The following is a 21,157-nucleotide window of genomic DNA, read 5'->3' on the forward strand; positions in this document are numbered from 1 at the left end:
CAGCTATACCGCTTTGGATCATCAGGATTGGGAACCCAGTCGACCACTGGGCTCCCTGCCACAACTTAAATGTTCCGGACCCATATGGTCCCGGAACCAGGAACTCCGCGTGGCACGCACACCCTGGCCTGGTAGGCCATAGCGCTGGGGCGCCGTGGTGCAGCCACTCTAAAGGTGGATGCCGCACTTGAAGAAGAAGACCCAGAACCAATGGCGTCTGCCCCATAAATACCCTCCCCCAGCATGCACAGCAAGGTTCAACCCTCCTGATTGGCTGCTGGGGAAGAGCACCCAAACCTTGACTCCACTGCTGCCACCTACTGCCCTGGGGTGGGAAGAACACCCCAGCACAACAGAATGATCCCACAGCACAGGCAAGCTGAGACAGAGACCCAATTTGAAAATTTTAACCAGATCAGAGTTTAACTACACTCTGATCTCTTTTTCTAAATTTAAACAGCACCGGTACTTTGAAGTAACCAGGCGTTACACTAGCTAAATAAAAGACAGCCCCTCCCCTGGCCCACCTCATGTCAGCACACAATGGGATATACCTTGGGTGGGAGAGAAAAAATAGAAGTTGTTTTTTCCCTAAATAGCTTCCTTTACCTTAGCACAGTCCTCCTTCACGTACCTCATCCTTCCATTTTGCTGTCCTTATTTCTTCTCAGAAATGCTCACTTCCTGTTCTTCTGTCTGTACACCTTAATGTTCTTCTGTCTACACACCGTAATGTGAGGTTTTCTCCCTGGAGTGGAGAAAGCCTATTGAGGGGGAAGGGGGCGAGCAGGAGGGTCAGGACGCCCACTAACACACAGCTCCTTCCTCTATCTCCAAAGTAGAGAGCATCCTGACCCTCCTGCTCGCCCCCTCCCCCTCACCAGGGAGAAAGTGTTGCATTACTGTGTGTAGTTACAGACAGAAAAACAGGAAATTAGGATTTCTCAGAAGAAATAAGGACATTTAAAAGAAAAATGGAAGGATGAGGTAAGTGAAGGAGGACTGCACTAAGGTAAAGGAAGCTATTTAGGGAATTTTTTTTTTACCTTTACAACCCCTTTAACTTGTTATTTTGCAATTTTTAGAAGGGTTTCCTTGAAACAAGGAAGGATTGTGGGACTTTAATTGAAGCTTGATGGATAGGGATAAGGTATTTCAAATAACTCTGTAGGCTTGGTCAAACCTCAGTCATTCAAATCATACTGACAATAATTTTACTAACAAGTATTTATTTATACAAAAATAGAAAAATATACAAAAGATAATGAATGTTTAGTACATATTAAAAACAATCAGACTATAGTTTGTATAGTATGTTACACATGCAAGATGCTGCAGGTGATCTTCATCACAGCCCACGTTAAATGGGGGTTCAACTAGTTTCGCCCGAGAGGGCTTCGTCAGGAACCCGTGGAGGGTGATAGTCCACGTAAATGAAAAGTATGTCAATAGGATATTAACAGACATCAAAACCAGTTTTATACTGTGTACCAGTACAATTCATCTAAGAAAGAAAAAAAGAAGAAAATAAGAACACAAAACTCAGAAAATAAAGGCAAAGAACAAAAAACAAGCCCGTTAGTTAGAAGGCTAAGGTTACAGTGTTCTGGGCACAGTATATATCATTGACCAAAAAAGAGATATGAACATATAAATATGTCAAAATACATGTTAATAAGTACCATTACAAATATGTTAGTTTAAATAAGATGAGAGAATGGATTAGATGCATGTAAAAGCTGTGGACTGTGAAACAGTCCTTACCTTGCACAAACGGGGTAGGTGGTTGGGGGCGTGAGCCGTGGCGAGATCGAATCCCAGGTGTAGACCCGCTAAGGGAGGGAAGAGTCTCAGCACAGCATATGCTTGGCTGTCGTACATAGAGCAGACCACATGGGAGGGGCTGACCTAGAGAAACAGAGAGGAGACGGAGGCAGGCAAGAACTAAAAAGAAAAATAAAAAACGAATGAATGAAAAAGTGAGAAAGGAAAAAATGTGTATATGTATAATGTATATGAAATAATTTAATGTATATATATAATATTGGAGCGCATCATATAGGTAAAAGACGCTCAAATGAAAAAGAAGGAATAATTATTAGGTGATCGAGTTACCTTATTAGTGTTGATTGAAAAAATTCATAGCCATAGGTCAGATGGACACAGTAATTGGATAATTACTGTGTCCATCTGACCTATGGCTATGAATTTTTTCAATCAACACTAATAAGGTAACTCGATCACCTAATAATTATTCCTTCTTTTTCATTTGAGCGTCTTTTACCTATATGATGCGCTCCAATATTATATATATACATTAAATTATTTCATATACATTATACATATACACATTTTTTCCTTTCTCACTTTTTCATTCATTCGTTTTTTATTTTTATTTTTAGTTCTTGCCTGCCTCCGTCTCCTCTCTGTTTCTCTAGGTCAGCCCCTCCCATGTGGTCTGCTCTATGTGCGACAGCCAAGCATATGCTGTGCTGAGACTCTTCCCTCCCTTAGCGGGTCTACACCTGGGATTCGATTTTGCCACGGCTCACGCCCCCAACCACCTACCCCGTTTGTGCAAGGTAAGGACTGTTTCACAGTCCACAGCTTTTACATGCATCTAATCCATTCTCTCATCTTATTTAAACTAACATATTTGTAATGGTACTTATTAACATGTATTTTGACATATTTATATGTTCATATCTCTTTTTTGGTCAATGATATATACTGTGCCCAGAACACTGTAACCTTAGCCTTCTAACTAACGGGGTTGTTTTTTGTTCTTTGCCTTTATTTTCTGAGTTTTGTGTTCTTATTTTCTTCTTTTTTTCTTTCTTAGATGAATTGTACTGGTACACAGTATAAAACTCGTTTTGATGTCTGTTAATATCCTATTGACATACTTTTCATTTACGTAGACTATCACCCTCCACGGGTTCCTGACGAAGCCCTCTCGGGCGAAACTAGTTGAACCCCCATTTAACGTGGGCTGTGATGAAGATCACCTGCAGCATCTTGCATGTGTAACATACTATACAAACTATAGTCTGATTGTTTTTAATATGTACTAAACATTCATTATCTTTTGTATATTTTTCTATTTTTGTATAAATAAATACTTGTTAGTAAAATTATTGTCAGTATGATTTGAATGACTGAGGTTTGACCAAGCCTACAGAGTTATTTGAAATACCTTATCCCTATCCATCAAGCTTCAATTAAAGTCCCACAATCCTTCCTTGTTTCAAGGAAACCCTTCTAAAAATTCTTTCTAGAGGGACTCGGTCGCTGATGGCTATTCATCTTTAATTGGTGCTTTTGCTCTACTACTCTATTTATATTGTTATTTTGCAATGTTTAACAGGTCAAAGGCTGGTTCTTCAGGAAGAAAAAACAGCACTTTGTAAATATCTGTATCTATTAATAGGATCAATAAACAGAATAACATTTTCACTCTTTACAATTTGCTGCTGGTACGATATACTATGTTCTATGATGGCACGCTAGAACCGCCACTCTCACACGCCCCCATGGGCGCGCAGCAATCGCGGTCGTGCCATGTTCCTAGGACACGGCACGATCCTGATCTCGGTAAAGAGCCGATAATGCGGCTCTTTACCTATGTGATCGGCTGTGTCCAATCACTGCCGGTCACATGTAAATGAGGAAGTGCCGTTTTATCGGCTCACACTGACAAAGCAGCATCTCCTCACAGGAGAGATCTGTACAGGTAATCAGGGCACTCATCAGTGCCCTGATTACAGTACAGCCCCTGCATTCCCCATCAGAGACACCAATCAGTGCAGTTTGCAGAAACGCACTACAGTCCATTTAAAATGGTTTCCTGGTACACATTCACATGGTACACATTCACATCTATGTGTCTTTCAGCTGGTGCGGGTTTGGAAAGGGTCGTGGACTTTTTCTTCATTTTGAGTGTAATAGACTTCAATGGAATTGCACCTGGAAAAGGAAAGGAGTGTTGTGTTTGTTGCGATTTTTGATGTGTTTTGTGATTTGCAGTTTTTTTTAAACCACTGTATAAATCTGGTTGCTAAGGAGGGGGCCACTGACAGCTAAATGTAAAATAAAAAAAATTCCATTGACAAGGGCCTCTTCCCGATAACCCTGGGCTGTGATTGTCGGGGTCTGCGAGCCGGGGGCTTATCAGAATCTGGAAGTCCTCTTTAACCAGGGGACCCCCCAGATCCCACCCCCTATGTGAATGGGTTTTTAGGTACATCGTAACCCTACTCATTCACCCCAAAAAGCAGTCAAATGTTAAAAAAAAATCCTTTATTAAAAAAGAAGCCCCGAGCTGCCTTCTTCCCGTGCTGCCTTCTCCCCAAGCTGTCTTCTTCCTTGCTGCCAGTTACCCACTAAAAACAAAAAAAGGCCACTCTTCTAAGGTTGTCTTCCTCCATTTTGTTGTCGCCCGCTGTCTGGCATCCCTTACATAGCCATGAGGCGTGGCCATTCAATGATGTCACCCGGAGAGCCCACCCCTTGTGACGTCACGACACTTTTTGTGCAGTGTTATGCTATGTTTGAAGACAAACAGAAATTTCTGATACAGGGATGGGAAGATTTCCTCTACTGTAGGCTATGTGTACAGGACAACAAATGACACCATGAAACTACAGATTCAATGCACATCTTATGTAGATGAAAAACTCAAGGTGCAGGTAGGATGGTTTATAATGTCTTTAGAGCTAAACTCTGGGATAAGCAAATATTGTCTCTATACAAGAGGCATGTGAATTCTTGGTGTGTTTTGTGTATGTGTGAGGGCTGGGCTCAGCCCCTCCTTCTCTGAGCTGGCCGCTCAGCTGTCGGCTAATTGCCAGCTCCTATCTCTCCACAGTGACTCACCTGTTGATGATCCGGCTCGTCAGTACTGCCTACTTAAGCCTTCCAGTTCACTTGCTCTCTGCCTTTGCCTTGGTCAACATCACAGAGACTTTTTTCCTGCGTTCCTGTTGAAGACTTTGCTTGGCTGACATCCCTTCTGGCTCCTGATCCTGCTTGCTCTTCTACTATGTATATCTCTGGCTCTATGACATTTGGCTTAGCTGATTATCCGATCCGGTTCCTGAACTCTGGCTTTGTTTTGACTCTGTTTATCTTTTTATTATTAAACAAGTGTGATTTAACTGTACTTCTGTCTCGGTCTGATTCATGGTTTCTGACAGTATGCTGCTCTCACTTTTTGTGCAGGATAACTGGTCTGGTCTCTACCCCCTCCTGTAGTTTTTTGCAGGCAGCCTATAGTGGATGGCCATCTGAGCCCCTCCCAAAGCTCTGCTCTCTACATAGTGATGATGCCACTGCTACTGTTACAAGGCAATACCTGGGTTTACAAAAGGATTTGGTGCTCACAAGGTGAATGTATATTCTTTATGGCTATTGAAAATGTTATTTTGATGAACGTTTTTTGTGCCTGGAGTTCAGTTCTAAATGGAAAACCTACATATCCCTTATCAGACTGTTCTACTGAGTTACCTGTGACATCCTTTCTCTGCCAAAACAGAGACTCTTCTAATGTCATTTATCTACTGAATGCCAGTTTGAGGATTTTCTAAATACACGTTTACTCTTTAAAATTAATGTAAAACTACCCCCTCAGGAGCCGCTGGTTGTTGTTGGGATCGGCATATTAAGTTACCTCTTACCGTTGTCTAGGGGTGCAGTTGATGAGTAGATTAGTGAGCGAATGTCCAGACAATAAATAAAGGTTTTCTGAATGCTTTATTTTCGGCCCAACAGGACCAACATCAACATGAAGTAGAGAGGAAAGATTGATGAAGTAATAGAGAACTTTGCAGTATCAGGCCTGGATATGAAGCGAGCAATCCTGCTCTCAGTAGTAATAAACACAGTTCGTCGCCACTCTAGCCAGAGTGGGTGAAGTGCCCCCGGACAAACTCCTGCCATGAGCTTGGCAGCCGAAGTGGCACTTTAAGGTTGCTGGGAGGAACAGGTCTCTGCCACAGACCTGGCTCTAGGGACCTCTGCCACAGGCCTAGTACTTGAATGAGCTGAATGGATTGAGCGAATCCTCCCAGTAAATTAAGTCAGGGTCACCGGGTGACAGTGGAAGTGTACCTATCAGTGTCCCGGTCACCAGATCCCTGATGGTTTGTCCAAGCCCCTCAGATAACCTGCCTCTGGGTTCTCCTTGAGCCAATCCCCCACCGTTCAGCACACAGCCTGGGATATCTTCAATAGAGCCGGGGACCCAGCGAGTCACTGGGGCCCCTTTCAGCAACATGGAGCTCCGCGTAGCATGCGACCCCGGCCTGGTAGGCCATATCGCACACCCTAAAGGTGGGTGCCGCACCTGGAACCCGCGAAGAACCAACAAAAATGGCGTCTGCCACAGATATACTCTCCCCCAGCATGCCCCGCGAGGGAAAACCCCTCTAATTGGCTGCTGGGGAAAAGCGGCTCTGCCAGAACCCCTCTAGCGCCAACTGTCACCCAGGGGTCAGATCGGCACCCCTGGAGCGCAGACTGACCTACAGGACAGTTCAGGAATGATAGCAGCCCAAATTTAGCAAATTATGAATGGGAGCAAAATAACTCTCCCATTCCCCACTTATCTTTAGCGTAGTGCCCATACTGAAAGTAAGGGGGTGCTACATTAATAACACAAAAATACCAGTATATAGGACAACAGATTCCAAAATTTTTAAAATCTTCAGTACACCTGTGCATCCCCATGCAGGTAAACACAGCCCCTGAACAGGTGTATGTTTAACCAGTTAAGCCCCGGACCAATATGCAGCCTAAAGACCCAAGGTGTTTTTACAGTTCGGGGACTGCGTCGATTTAACAGACAATTGCGCGGTCGTGCGACGTGGCTCCCAAACAAAATTGGCGTCCTTTTTCCCCCCACAAATAGAGCTTTCTTTTGGTGGTATTTGATCACATCTGCGGTTTTTAGTTTTTGCGCTATAAACAAAAATAGAGCAACAATTTTGAAAAAAATGCAATATTTTTTACTTTTTGCTGTAATAAATATCCCCCAAAAACATATATAAAAACATTTTTTTTCCTCAGTTTAGGCCGATACGTATTCTTCTACCTATTTTTAGTAAAAAAAATCGCATTAAGCGTTTATCGATTGGTTTGCGCAAAATTTATAGTGTTTACAAAATAGGGGATAGTTTTATTGCATTTTTATTAATTTTTTTTTTTTTACTACTAATGGCGGCGATCAGCAATTTTTTTCGTGACTGCGACATTATGGCGGACACTTCGGACAATTTTGACACATTTTTGGGACCATTGTCATTTTCACAGCAAAAAATGCATTTAAATTGCATTCTTTATTGTGAAAATGACAGTTGCAGTTTGGGAGTTAACCACAGGTGGCGCTGTAGGAGTTAGGGTGCACCTAGTATGTGTTTACAACTGTAGGGGGGTGTGGCTGTAGGAATGACGTCATCGATTGTGTCTTCCCTATAAAGGGAATGACGCGATCGATGTGCCGCCATAGTGAAGGACGGGGAAGCCGTGTTTACATACGGCTCTCCCCGTTCTTCAGCTCCGGGGAGCGATCGCGACGGAGCGGCTATAAACAAATAGCCTCGCCAAGGTCCCGGATCGCTCCCCGAGCGGACCCGACCTCCGCATGTAGCGGGGGGGGGTCCCGATCGGACCCCCCACCCGCTAATAGGCAAGGACGTACGTGTACGCCCATGTGCCTGTACGTGCCATATTGTGGACGTATATGTACATGCGGGGGTCGGGAACTGGTTAAGTATGCCCTTGTAAACAAAGCCTTAGAGCAGACTGCGGCGCCAAATTGCTAATATCACTAAAGGTATTTATGCCCTCATTTCCTACTTAAAATTTAAATAAACTTTCTGGCTTAATTGGGCAGTTTTGGTCTAACATGCATTAAAACAAAGGAGGGGGGCTTGGCAGACTCACTGACCATATATTTATATTATACACATTTGTTTTATACACAGCGTACCAACGAGCTCTCTTCTGACCCCTCTGGCCATATTTGGCATTCCACCTTCCCTTTTCAGGTACGCAGCTCGAGCCCTGTTATTTAGGGTCTTTATTTTCAAATACAATGTTCCATTATTCAACCTTTTTATAAACATTCATGCTGGTAGTATAGTTTGGCACTTTTTTGCTTACTAATACACATGACCAATATTTTTTAAACTTTCTTACAATATAGTTACTTACTTACATGTATATACTGTCTTTTGCTCACGCAGGGACAGTGTATATTTTTCGGGCTCCAGAGTGTTCGCCCCGGGTTTGCCTGGAGGAGAGGGAGGCCCCTTTTGCCCGTTTTTGTGCTCCTATTTCCTTCTCAGGAGCCATGGCGCCACCGCTTTGATGTCCTCTGGTCCTTTACAAGTTCACATATACGTGGTGACGGGTACGACCTATGTATTATGTAAATTAAAATTATGTTTTTCCTGTTATGTACCAGAAACAATCTTTTGTAACATTTTTTGATGTATTAATTTCTATTTATATTGTATACAGTATAACCCCACACGGACATTGGCCCCTGAAGAAGGGACTTTATTACGAAACACGTAGGGCCTGAATTTATCCCTGTGGATGAGTCCAACACGCACCTTATTTTTTTTTTTGTAATAAATACATTTTATTGTAATTATTTACGCAATTTGAATCAATTGTTACCATTAAAGCCCCACCTTGGGGGATTTCTCCTTTCCTATTTAATAATAGGGGTGTTGGTAACAGACAAGGGTCTCCCTTATAGATGTCTCCTTTGTATTCCATGTCCAGGGTAGTAGATACCCATGAAACTAGTTAATTCCTTTTTCTTCCCCCATGTACATCTTAGGTTGACCCATAGATATTTTATGATATATTTTCCTTTTGAATATACTCAATCAAATTTTGTTTTTTGTTATATTATTGGGAAGTGCTGTTTTTGGTTGCATATACGTTTTTGTGTTTAGTCATCATGTTTCAGGGAAAAGAATGGGACAATCTCATGCAGGGCTACTCTGCCAGTCATTACAAGGGGGAGGCCATTCAATCAGAATTGTCCTCACTCTGTGGCCAATTAGGGAGACTGGTGGAGAAAAAAGCAGCCCTGTTCTGGCATGTAGAAAGTTTTGAGAAATACCTACGAGAAAACATCAACCCGTATGGTCTTCACATCCAGATATTCCCTATGTTAGATAACGTGAATTTAGAGTTTCGTAGATAGTGGGAGCAGAACCTACAATTATGCACTTCAGACATGATGAAGTACAGGACAAGATCAGGACAAGTCGAGAAAGATATCGATGACGTCTATATAAAATTGAAGCCCTTTTTGGGCTTTCAAGGACCAAGAGACTAAGATCAAAGGTCGTCTCGACCAAGTAATCTCAGAAACCCTTCACAAAAAAGAAAATACGTTTTGGAGGGACAAGATGTCCTTCCAAGAAGGAAAGGCCTACAGATGGCAATCTGTCTATTCCACTCAACAAAATCTCAATAAGGGAACAAACAAGTTCATGCCTAGCAAAGGCCCCAAAGTCTCGTCCAATGTTCCGACCACAATCTCATCTCAAAATTCTTCTAGAAATAGAAACACCAAACCCAAACGACCACTGTCAGGAGAAGATGTAAATGCTCCTAAGAAGCATATCTTGCAATCCTCTATGCCTACTACAATTAGTGGTGCGTTGACAGACATGATCAGCAGGGTGATTCCCCTGCACGTTCCACTGAACTTTTCTCAGGTTTCCCTACTTCCTAGCAATTAAATACACAATCCACCCATGAAGGGCTACGACCCACTATTAAAGAAACAAGCGACACTGGGTTTTTTCCCTAGGTCTCTCATGCACCACCGGAAACCTAGACCTCTTCGGGGGGTTGATGACAGTACATGCACCACTTCGGGCTTAGACATCATAAACCTCTCCGATTATGAACTTTCACCAGATGAGAGGACTCTATTGGCAAAGGGTCTTACCTTTTGTCCGGAAGCCCAATTAGACACATTTGAGATCATTAAGGACCTTCACCTCTTTGCCAGGAAATTGCTATTTAAAAGTTTATATTCTAAACAAAAATGTGAGGCATCACATACTATGACTCAACAGCATAAGGCCGATTTGGAGTTACTCCTATCGTTGTCCGATGAGGTTGACTCTATGGACCTTATTGACATCCTTGATCTGGAAAGTCTATTACAAGAACCGGTACTAACAGACATTTCTGAGAGGCTGGTGGGTCTATTAAAAAACAAAACTGACAAATTACCCCCATTACAAACAAATCAGAATTTAGCAGCTTTTGTTGCTCTCAACTCGGCTGAAATTAAAAAAGTACATAAACCAAGAGTTGTTTGCAATTTAACCCGCCAGCACAGTGAAGCCCTGGAAAAATTAAAGAACTGCAATTCCTTAACCATTAAACCGTCAGACAAAGGTGGGAATATTGTCATTTTGACCAATGACCAATATAGAAACATGTGTCTCAAAATCCTGTCCAATGGTCAGTGGTATGTGCCCATCTCCAGGTCCAGTATTCTGAAATTTAAAACATAATTTTATGCCCTGATAGATGGAGCCTTCTCTCAGGGCGTAGTCAACCAGGATACTTGGGAATTCCTTAGAACAAAATACCCCAAAGTACCTACCTTTTATTGTCTCCCGAAGGTCCATAAAAGCCTGGTGGATCCACTGGGGCGACCTATTGTGTCAGGTAATGGTGCTTTAACAGAAAACCTGAGCATCTACATTGATACACACCTAAGGCCGTTTGTGATACGACTACCGTCCTATATTAAGGACACCATCCACCTGCTGCAAAAAACAGACTCCCGTTGTGTGTCTGAAGGAACACTATTGGTGGCAATTGACGTGGAAGCTCTGTACAGCTCCATTCCCCATACCCTAGGGGTGGCTGCTATCAGACACGTCATTTTCCCCATCTTCCAGGTGGACCGTAAACTGGGTGAATTCATTGTGATGGCCCTTGAGTTCGTACTGGACCATGGTGTTTTTTCTTTTGACGGCTCCCAATTTCTCCAGTTGCAGGGGGTTGTGATGGGGACTTTGTGTGCCCCATCGTATGCCAACCTGTACCTGGGGGAGTGGGAGAAATCCTTCCTATCCAGTGCGGTCGCACAGCCTTGGATTCATCGTGTAGCGGCCTGGTTCCGCTACATCAACGATGTCCTTATGCTGTGGGAGGGATCCATTACATATTGACGGGCATCTTCCCTTAGGGACCAATTGGTCACAAGTGAGTTCAAGGGAACCTTTAGAAATGATCCATGCAAACGATGGGGGACCTACACCTGCGGTGGATGTACTATTTGTCGGTATATGAATATCAGACAAGATGTAACTTTACCGAATGGCCGACCTTATAGGTTTCGCCAACTATAAAACTGCAGGTGTAGTGTATTTGCAGCTGTGAGAGGTTCTATGTCGGCAAAACCAAATTGCAGTTCCATAAACGCGCATCGAGACACATTAACTCCATGAGAACGGCTAACCCTGATTTACCGATAGGGAGACTAGTGTTGCTTCAACATGGAGGCAGGTTTCCTGGGGTTAAATTCTTTATTTTGGACAGGATTCACCCCAGCTCAAGGGGAGGGGACTGGAACAAAATATCACTCCAGCACGAAACTCTGTGGATTGCAGACTTGGGGGCAAATGTCTTTTCCGGCTTGAATGAATTGATCAGTTTCAGACCCTTCCTAGAGGGTTTTCCCTCCGGTGGGTGTGAAAAAGATTAATTTAGGATGCAGGGATGGGAGGTTTGGCTTTGCTACTATCACATAATGTTTGTTTTGTGTTTGTTTGTTTTTTTGCTTTGGTTCTGCTTTTACTGTTTTATGTAATTTTGGTTATTGTTACAGGGATGTTATCACAAATATGGGTTATTTGTTATATGACATGATTCCTTTCTGCAATTTCCCCTTGAACTGTATTGGACCTGCTGACTTGATGTTGGTGGCCATATCAGGGCTTGGTGGTACTCCTTTCCCCTTTAGGCCTGGCGCACGTAGGCCGATCCCCCGGTTCTGGGGCGGTCTACCTTTGACCCTGGTCGCTGTCGCTCTTCGAGGGGCTGGTGACCTTGGGGTCATTCCTTGCGTTGGCAGGGAGATTTGTGGTGCATGGGGACGTAACCTTACCCTGAGGGGTTTTCCTATGGGTGGGGCCGCCCCCTGTGTCACCCACATTCTCTCTGGACCCGGTTTGGCGTCACTTTGCTGGTCAATGTGGGAATGTATCCCCTTTTGGCCTCTGGTAGCGTGTTTAATGTTAGTCCATGACTCTCTCACTGCAGGGGGATTCCCTCTGAATGTACTATATAAGTTTCATAACTTGCTGTAACTGATTGGTTCGCTACGGCATGCCCAGTTACTTGTCATTATCTTCACTCCTATACACGCTGTTACTTTAGAGCCTCTTGTATGTACTCATAGTGTTTTATAACATGTGCTTCTTTGCATTTTATTTCTTGCCCCCTGTGTGAGCCCCTTCTGCAGGGCATTACCATTAGTGGGTTTTCAAGGCGGAGACGTCTGTGGGTGGTATCATTGGCGTATGTGATGTTTTGCATCACTCGCTACTCCACCCCCTTTTTCTCCGCTACTTGAGACTTCTCTGCTGCATCTCCATGACAGCCAGAATATGCTTCAGGATACTGCTTATCAATGCGGTGTCCATGCACGGCATCCACTTCCGGGTCTGTGACTATGGTGGGCGGCACTGTAGGCGTCTTTGACGCGGTTGTGTCATGCGCCATCCTCCCTGCCCGTCCTCGCCCCCTTGGCCCTTCTCAGTGGCGTCTCCGTGGAAACACTGAGACGCTACACTACGCCATCCAATTAGGTATCTAACTTACTTACATGTATATACTGTCTTTTGCTCACGCAGGGGCAGTGTATATTTTTCACGCTCCAGAGTGTTCGCCCAGGGTTTGCCTGGAGGAGAGGGAGGCCCCTTTTGCCAGTTTTTGTGCTCCTATTTCCTTCTCAGGAGCCATGGCGCCACCGCTTTGATGTCCTCCGGTCCTTTACAAGTTCACATATGTGGTAACGGGTACGACATACGTATTATGTAAATTAAAATTATGTTTTTCCTGTTATGTACCAGAAACAATCTTTTGTAACATTTTTTGATGTATTAATTTCTATTTATATTGTATACAGTACAACCCCACACGGACATTGGCCCCTGAAGAAGGGACTTTATTCCGAAAACGCGTAGGGCCTGAATTTATCCCTGTGGATGAGTCCAACACGCACCTATGTACTTTGTTCTTAAACAATTTGTCCTTAAACAAATATATTTTTTGTAATAAATACATTTTATTGTAATTATTTACGCTCTTTGAATCAATTGTTACCGTTAAAGCCCCACCTTGGGGGATTTCTCCTTTCCTATTTAATAATAGGGGTGTTGGTAACAGACAAGGGTCTCCCTTATAGCTGTCTCCTTTGTATTACGAAAATTCCTAAGGCTTCACAAACTATTTCTAACAACTGTATTGCATTCTTTTGTCACACTTTGTGTATGCAACATACTTTTCATTTTACCAATGGGCTTTAAGTTGGTTACAGATGAAAAACTCAGCTTGAGGAAAGCATTGCAATCTGTCACACCGAGAAAACATTAGGTCTGTAAGCTGTATGGTAATAATAAAGTAAGTGCTCCATTAAAGCGACCAGAATCCCTATGTTGAAGACATGATCTTTTTATTATACCGGGTCACCAGTAATCGTATGAATGACTGTTGCTGAAATGCTCCGGATTATAGGATTTAACTCTGTGACAAAGCCGTCATTTATAACGATGCAGAATTTTCCGCACATGTTACACAGGTGTGAGATACAGCTAGTATGAATAGAAGCTTCTATACTTGTCATTCCCTTTAACTATGTCTCTTTCTGATTTGTTCCACAGCATAATGAGACTATATATAAAGACTGTGTGACAAAGGAATCCACGTGTGGAAAACAATGGTGATAGCTTAGAACCTTCATTTCACCATACAAAGCCATTCTTTGTCCAACAACTTACTTTTTTCCAATTTTTGGGGAAATTTCTCAGGTGTATTCCAACTACAATGCACTGATAATAAAAAGGAGATAGATACAGTATATACATACTATACAGTGTAAATGTGTGTGTGTGTGTGTGTGTGTGTGTGTGTGTGTGTGTATATATATATATATATATATATATATATATATATATATATATATATATATATATATATATATTGTAAAGTTGGGGGTTGTTAGCTCTCGTGGTATGTGCGGTTTTTAAGTGATTCACGGCAGCCAGGAACTATGTTTAAGGGCATGGTAGCCCATTTTTATTAAAGAGGCAAAAATAAAAGTCCAAACAAAGTAACAACTTCGGCCTCCTGGCTTACACATGCAAAAGAAAATACCGAGCCACCTGGCTCTCTTCAGCAGCAGCACCGCTGCTCAGGCTCCAGCATTGAGCCCTCCTGACTCGTGTCAGCAACCTCCGACTCAGCTTTCTGGGTTTCACAGTGCAGCCTGCACTCTTCAGCTTCTCTAGCTACTTCCGTGCACACCTGCACACTCTGGGTTCTCTAGCTACTTCAGTACACACTCTGGGTTCTCTAGCTACTTCAGTGCACACCTGCACTCTCTGGGTTCTCCCTTCCAAGCCTGGAGTCCTCGGGAGGGTGGAGCTGTCTCCAACTGGGAGCCATGAGGACTTCCCACACTCGCATTATAAAGGCTGTGCTCACCTGAGCACACACCCTGCTGATCATCCACAAAATCTGGATACAGGGTTGGAGATTCTGTCCCACCCCAGACACTGTGGAATCTTCAAACTACAGAGCCCCATGTCAAAGTACCAAAACCTGGAGAAAGCTGCAAAAGCAGTCTTCTCCAGTCCACATCTACGCTCTGTAGAGTTGCACCCAGCAAATGTGCATGCCTTGTGTCCAGCCAACTGTCCATTTTACCGTGACAGTAGCCCCTACTAGGGATGAGCTTCGAGTTCGAGTCGAACTCATGTTCGACTCGAACATTGCCTGTTCGGCGAACAACGAACAATTAGGGTTGTTCACGGCAAATTCGAAAAGCCGCGGAACACCCTGTTAAAGTCTATGGGAGAAATCTAAAGTGTTAATTTTAAAGGCTAATATGCAATTTATTGTCCTAAAAAGTGTTTGGGGACCTGGGTCCTGTCCCAGGAAACATGTATCAATGCAAATTTTTTTTTTAAAAACGGCCGTTTTTTCAGGAGCAGTGAATTTAATAATGCTAAAAGTGAAACAATAAAAGTGTAATATTACTTTAAATTTCGTACCTAGGGGGGGTGTAAAGTCAGCATGTGAAAAAGCGCATGTTTCCCGTACATAGAACTGTCCCTGCACAAAGTGTCATTTCTGAAAGAAAAAAAAAATGTAAAACCGGCTTTGCGGCTCTAATGAATTGTCGGCTCTGGCCATTCAGAGATGATTCATTCATAAAAAATAAAAATAAAAAAGCTGGGGGTCCCCCCAAATTCCATTAACAGGCCCTTCAGGTCTGATATGGATATTAAGGGGAACCCCGCCGTCAATTAAAAAAAAAATGACGTGGGGTTCCCCCCAAATATCCATACCAGACCCTTCAGGTCTGGTGTGGATTTTAAGGGGAACTCCACCCCAAATTAAAAAAAAAATGGTGTGGAATTCCCCCAAAAATCCACACCAGACACTTATCCGAGCACGTTAACCTGGCCGGCCGCAGAAAAGAGGGGGGACAGAGTGCGACCCCCCCTCTCCTGAACCGCACCAGGCCACATGCCCTCAACATGGGGAGGATGTCCCCATGTTGATGGGGACAAGGGCCTCATCCCCACAACCCTTGCCCGGTGGTTGTGGGGGTCTGTGGGTGGGGGGCTTATCAGAATCTGGAAGACCCCTTTAACACAGGGGACTCTTAGATCCTGCCACCCCCCCTATGTGAATTGGTAATGGGGTACATTGTACCCCTACCATTTCACGAAGGAAGTGTAAATAGTTAAAAAAAACACACACACACACACACCGTAGAAAAAAGTCCTTTATTATTAAAAAATAAATAAAAAAAATCCAGCAGTGGTAATCCACTCGTCCCGGCTTCCTGCTCCAACGTTGTCTGTATCCAGCGATGGGTGATCTCCGCTCCAGCGATGAGAAGATCCATCCATCCAGAGCGCAGCATCGCCTGACCTCCTCTCTCCGCTGGACACAGCCCAGCGGAATGACGCGAGTGAAGCTTTGACATTTCTTATATAGGGGAGGCGGGGCCACCTGTCACGTGATCCCGCACCCTCTGACGCACCCTCTGCTACGTCACTGGGGAAGCCCAGTGTTCCCCCCTATGCGTCAGAGGGGGCGGGGTCACGTGACGGGTGGCCCGCCTCAACTATATAAGAAATGTCACAGCTTCACCTGCGTCATTCCGCTGGGCTGTGTCTGGCGGAGAGAGGCGGCCTCCGATGCTGTGCTCTGAGCTCTGGATGCCGGAAGGTCTTCTCATCGCTGGACCGGAGAGGAGATCACCCATCGCTGGATAGAGACAAAGTTGGAGCAGAAAACCGGGACCGAGAGTGGATTACCACCGCTGTATTTTTTTTTTTTTATTAATAAAAGACTTTTTTCTATGGTGTGTGTGTGTGTGTGTGTTTTTTTTAAAACTATTTACACTTCATTCGTGAAATGGTAGGGGTACAATGTACCCCATTACCAATTCACATAGGGGGGGGCAGGATCTGGGGGTCCCCTTTGTTAAAGGGGTCTTCCAGATTCTGATAAGCCCCCCGCCCGCAGACCTCCACAACCACCGGGCAAGGGTTGTGGGGATGAGGCCCCTGTCCCCATTAACATGGGGACATCCTAGGTACGAAATTTAAAGGAATATTTCACTTTTATTGTTTCACTTTTAGCATTATTAAATTCACTGCTCCCGAAAAAAACAGCCGTTTTTAAATCTTTTTTTTATTGATACATGTCCCCAGGTCCCCAAACACTTTTTAGGACAATAACTTGCATATTACCCTCTAAAATTAGCACTTTAGATTTCTCCTATAGACTTTAACAGGGTGTTCCGCGGCTTTTCGAATTTGCCGCAAACACCCCACGACTCAAACTCAAAGCTCATCCCTACTGCACACACATTTTCAACCTGCCCCGAGTCTGCCAGACCTGCTGATTGGCTCCTCTGCTAGTGAATGGTTATGCCCACAGTTTGCCATGTAGGCACCCGATGTACAATGATGGCGATTCGTGCAGGAGAGCCACCCTGCCACAGTACAACTGCGGCGGCTGGTCGGGAAGCTGTTAAGTATACAGAGCAGCAGCTATTGATAAGAAAATGAATATTTATGCACTAGGCATAAAAAATAGAAAAAATCTGGGCTACTTCTTGACACCTGCGGACCGTATGTCCGTTTTTCATCCAGCCAGTTTCATATGAAAAACGGACATACATGTATCCCTATGACACCTGATCTCATCGGTGTCCGCTATGCTCCGTTTCTGCAGACAGAGGAAAATCCTATTTTTCCATCTGTCTGCGGATCAGATGAACACGGACAGACGGTCCGTGTTTTTCTGATCCCCCCCTATTGAGGAGAGCGGAGATCTGACAGGGCGGTCCCTGCACAGGACTGCCCTGTCATCTGCCGGCTCAGCGGGGATCAACGGAGCGATCCCTGCTGAGCAAGCAGATGATAAAAGTATGGATCCTCACGGGATCCGTACATGTGAAAGGGCCTTAGAATCCATTTATGCCGCGTACAGACGGTCGTTTTTTGTGATGAAAAAAAACGACGTTTTAAATCATGAAATAAAACAACGTTTTTGAAACTTCATTTTCAAAAACGACGTTTCCTACACACCATCGTTTTTTCAAAATGCTCTAGCAAAGCGCGGTTACGTTCAGCACTCTTTTCCATTGGAGCTAGCTTCATAACTTGCTTCTGAGCATGCGCGGGTTTAAAAACGTTATTTTAAACGTCGTTTTGCCCACACACTATCATTTTAATTGACACAAAAACCGACGTTTTGAAAAACGAGACAAAAAATTCAAGCATGTTCGAATTTTTTTTTTGTAGTTTTTCAGAAGACATAAAACTACGTTTTCCCCACACACGGTCATTTTAAATGACGTTTTCAAAAACGTGACTTTACACTGCGACTTTGATGTAATTTTGAGGCAACGTTGAATGAGTATGACTTTGTTACGACTTTGGTTTCATAAATGTGATCATTTTTTGAAAATATGTTTAGTGTCTTTATTTTTTTAATATATTCCAAATTTTCAGAATGATTCAAATTAGAATTGGTCAAAAATGTATTGACCGATCGATAACAAGGGGTCCCCCAGATCCCTACCCCCCCATGTGAATGGGTATGGGGTACATACTCCTACCCATTCACCAAAAATGTGTAGAAATTGAGTAAAGACACTACATGAGTTTTTGACAAGTCCTTTATTTAAAAAAAAATCCTCCCGATGTAAATCCATTGCCAATAACGCCGGCCTTGTTAAAAGGGGCTTCCAGATTCCAATGAACCCCCTGCCTGCAGACCCCCACAACTACCAGCAAGGGTTGTGGGTAAGAGGTCCTTGTTTCCATCAACATGGGGACTCTTCTCTATTCTATTTTGACATTGATTGTTTAAAAGCCTAGGCATAATAAAATAGAACTGACCTTGGCTAAACAAGGATACCTTGCCCCTTATCCACTCAACAAATCAATTTCACGTAGCATACATTTGCGAACAAAATGGAAAACAACAAACAGCTTCAAAGATAATGACACAGCTGAGGGCATCCAATTAGCATGTAGAATAAAGTCTGGACAGACATTTTCCAATCCAGATGGTTTTTGGTTTCTAATATAGCAGAATGCTTCTTTACCTGCCTGCCCCAGTAGGGAGTGAAGGGCCATTTACCTCTTTTACACACAATACAAATTGCAGCTCCTCCTAGCTTCCTGTGCTCAGTAGGATCGCTTGATGGAGCAGCTGTGACCAGGTACAGGGCCTCCCTATGTCAGAGTCAGTGTGTGAGCCACTGTAGGGCACAAAACAGCGCAATAACCCTAAACACAAGTTACATTGGTTGACATTGTGACTCCACAATACAGGCATTCCAGTCAGGGCTGGTGCAAGGATTTTTGACATCCTAGGCGAAAATCATTTTGCTGCCCCCCTTGGCTCCACCCCTGACCCCACCCCCTTTACCCTGCCCTGCTCATGTATACCCAACATTTGTATTGAAGCGCCCATCAAATGCAGCCTCACCAGCGCCCATCAAATGCAGCCTCACCAGTGCCCATCAAATGCAGCCTCACCCTTGCCCATCAATTAATGTTTGGCTGCTTTCATTCATTCGGGAGTCGGGACACAGACACAGTCCTCCGCCGCCTCTGACACTATGTGCAAATGGAGTGGTGGCTGCCTGCTGATGCTGAGACTTAGTTGCAGAGAGAAGAGAGCAGAAACCCCAGTGGTCGGGCGCCCCCTAGGCAGCAGTGCGCCCTAGGCGGCTGCCTAGTTTGCCTAGTGGTAGCACCGGCCCTGATTCCAGTGGGGAAGAGTTGTTCTCAGCAGCCTAACCTGCTCTTCAAGAGACTTCACCAGCTTTACCTGTGCAGCCTGTTGCAGGGTTCAAGAAGTGCTAAGAGGAGGAGTTTCAGGAGGCAGATTCAGTACAGGAAGCATAGCTTGCAGACAAGGTACCATGGGATATATAGTCCTTAGAAATTGAAAGTGAACAGCAGAGTAGAAGCTGCAAAGTATGCAGGGAATCCATGAATTTGTGGGAAGAGATGGCCAGCAGACAGTCAGCACTCACAACATGAACATTTTCAAGTAATCTTAAATTAAATTGTCTAAAATAACTATTGGAAAAAAGGTGGGGAACAACTGCGCTATGTTATGATACTACCTGTGTTAGGATTGATAAGCAGCAACTAATCTGTGGACAACAGTGTGCAAAATTGGAAAATAAATAGTTGCGCTACACCTAAGAAGATATACTGTCATCAAGAGAGCATATCCAAGGTGCGGATTAACCTATGAAGTAAACACGCTAATATGAATGGTGTATAAAATTAAAATATAACACAAATCAATAGCAAATGTACAAATGAATATGTCACCATTGGTGATTGGCATGCGATACATCAACATATATGCTTAAACTGTAGTGAACCGCAGAACTCATCCATCCATGGATGGGTAAAGTGACATGTGCAAATTAATTAAAAATAAACACAAAAAGAGGAAACAAGTAGATAAGTCCAAAGTATGGATGAGAGAAAAGTCCATAGAATGGTGTGACTAATTAAGACACCCGTGCATATTCCACTCGACAATGTTCCAGTAATCCCAATGTGAATCCGCCACCAATTAACTAATAATCTGCTTACCAGAACAAGCGGTCTCAATAGACCTAATGCAGCATATAGGAATCCAATGGGAAAAAGGTAACCAGTGTGTCCGGAATATGGCAACAAATTGGGCTCCGAATTGTGTCACTCATTGGTAGTGAAGCATGTAAGGAAGAGAGAGGCTCCACATAGCATAAAATCAGAGTGATTTATTGGTAAAAAGGTACAAGTAAAAAACTCACATTTTGTAGATATAAAACAAGCCTTAAGCCTGTAGCTCCGGCCAGACGGTAACAGGAAAACCCATTCATAGAGAGATTCAGCGAAGAGGGTGGTGACGTCAGCACTTCGCTCGCTCCGCCCAACGCGTTTCGTGATAGGTCACTTCGTCTCGGGACGAAGGCACCAGAACAAAGGAGTGGAGCAGTCTGAATATTTATAAAGTTCCAGACAATCCCTGAGGAGGCATTCTCAGAAGGTGACTGGAGAGGACATAAATAGTCTGGGGCTGCTGGGGTCTAGGTCCTTTCTCAGTAGGAGAAGCACCCAGTCTGGAGGGCTGTGGCCCTCCTAGGCCACCCTGCACCCTTACCGGAAGCCCAGCAAGTCCCCAGCTACCTTAAGGCTTGGGCTCTATCTTCAGAGGCTGGAGTCGTGTCCTGATCCAATAGTGCATAGGTATTTTTATCTGCCAACATATCGGAGATTTGGCTGTGGTAGAACTCTTTCGTTAGAATTTCCACCCCCCCTCCTTTGTCCGCTGGTCTAAT

Source organism: Rana temporaria, chromosome 12 (genome assembly GCF_905171775.1).
Source record: "Rana temporaria chromosome 12, aRanTem1.1, whole genome shotgun sequence".
Classification (NCBI taxonomy): domain Eukaryota; kingdom Metazoa; phylum Chordata; class Amphibia; order Anura; family Ranidae; genus Rana; species Rana temporaria.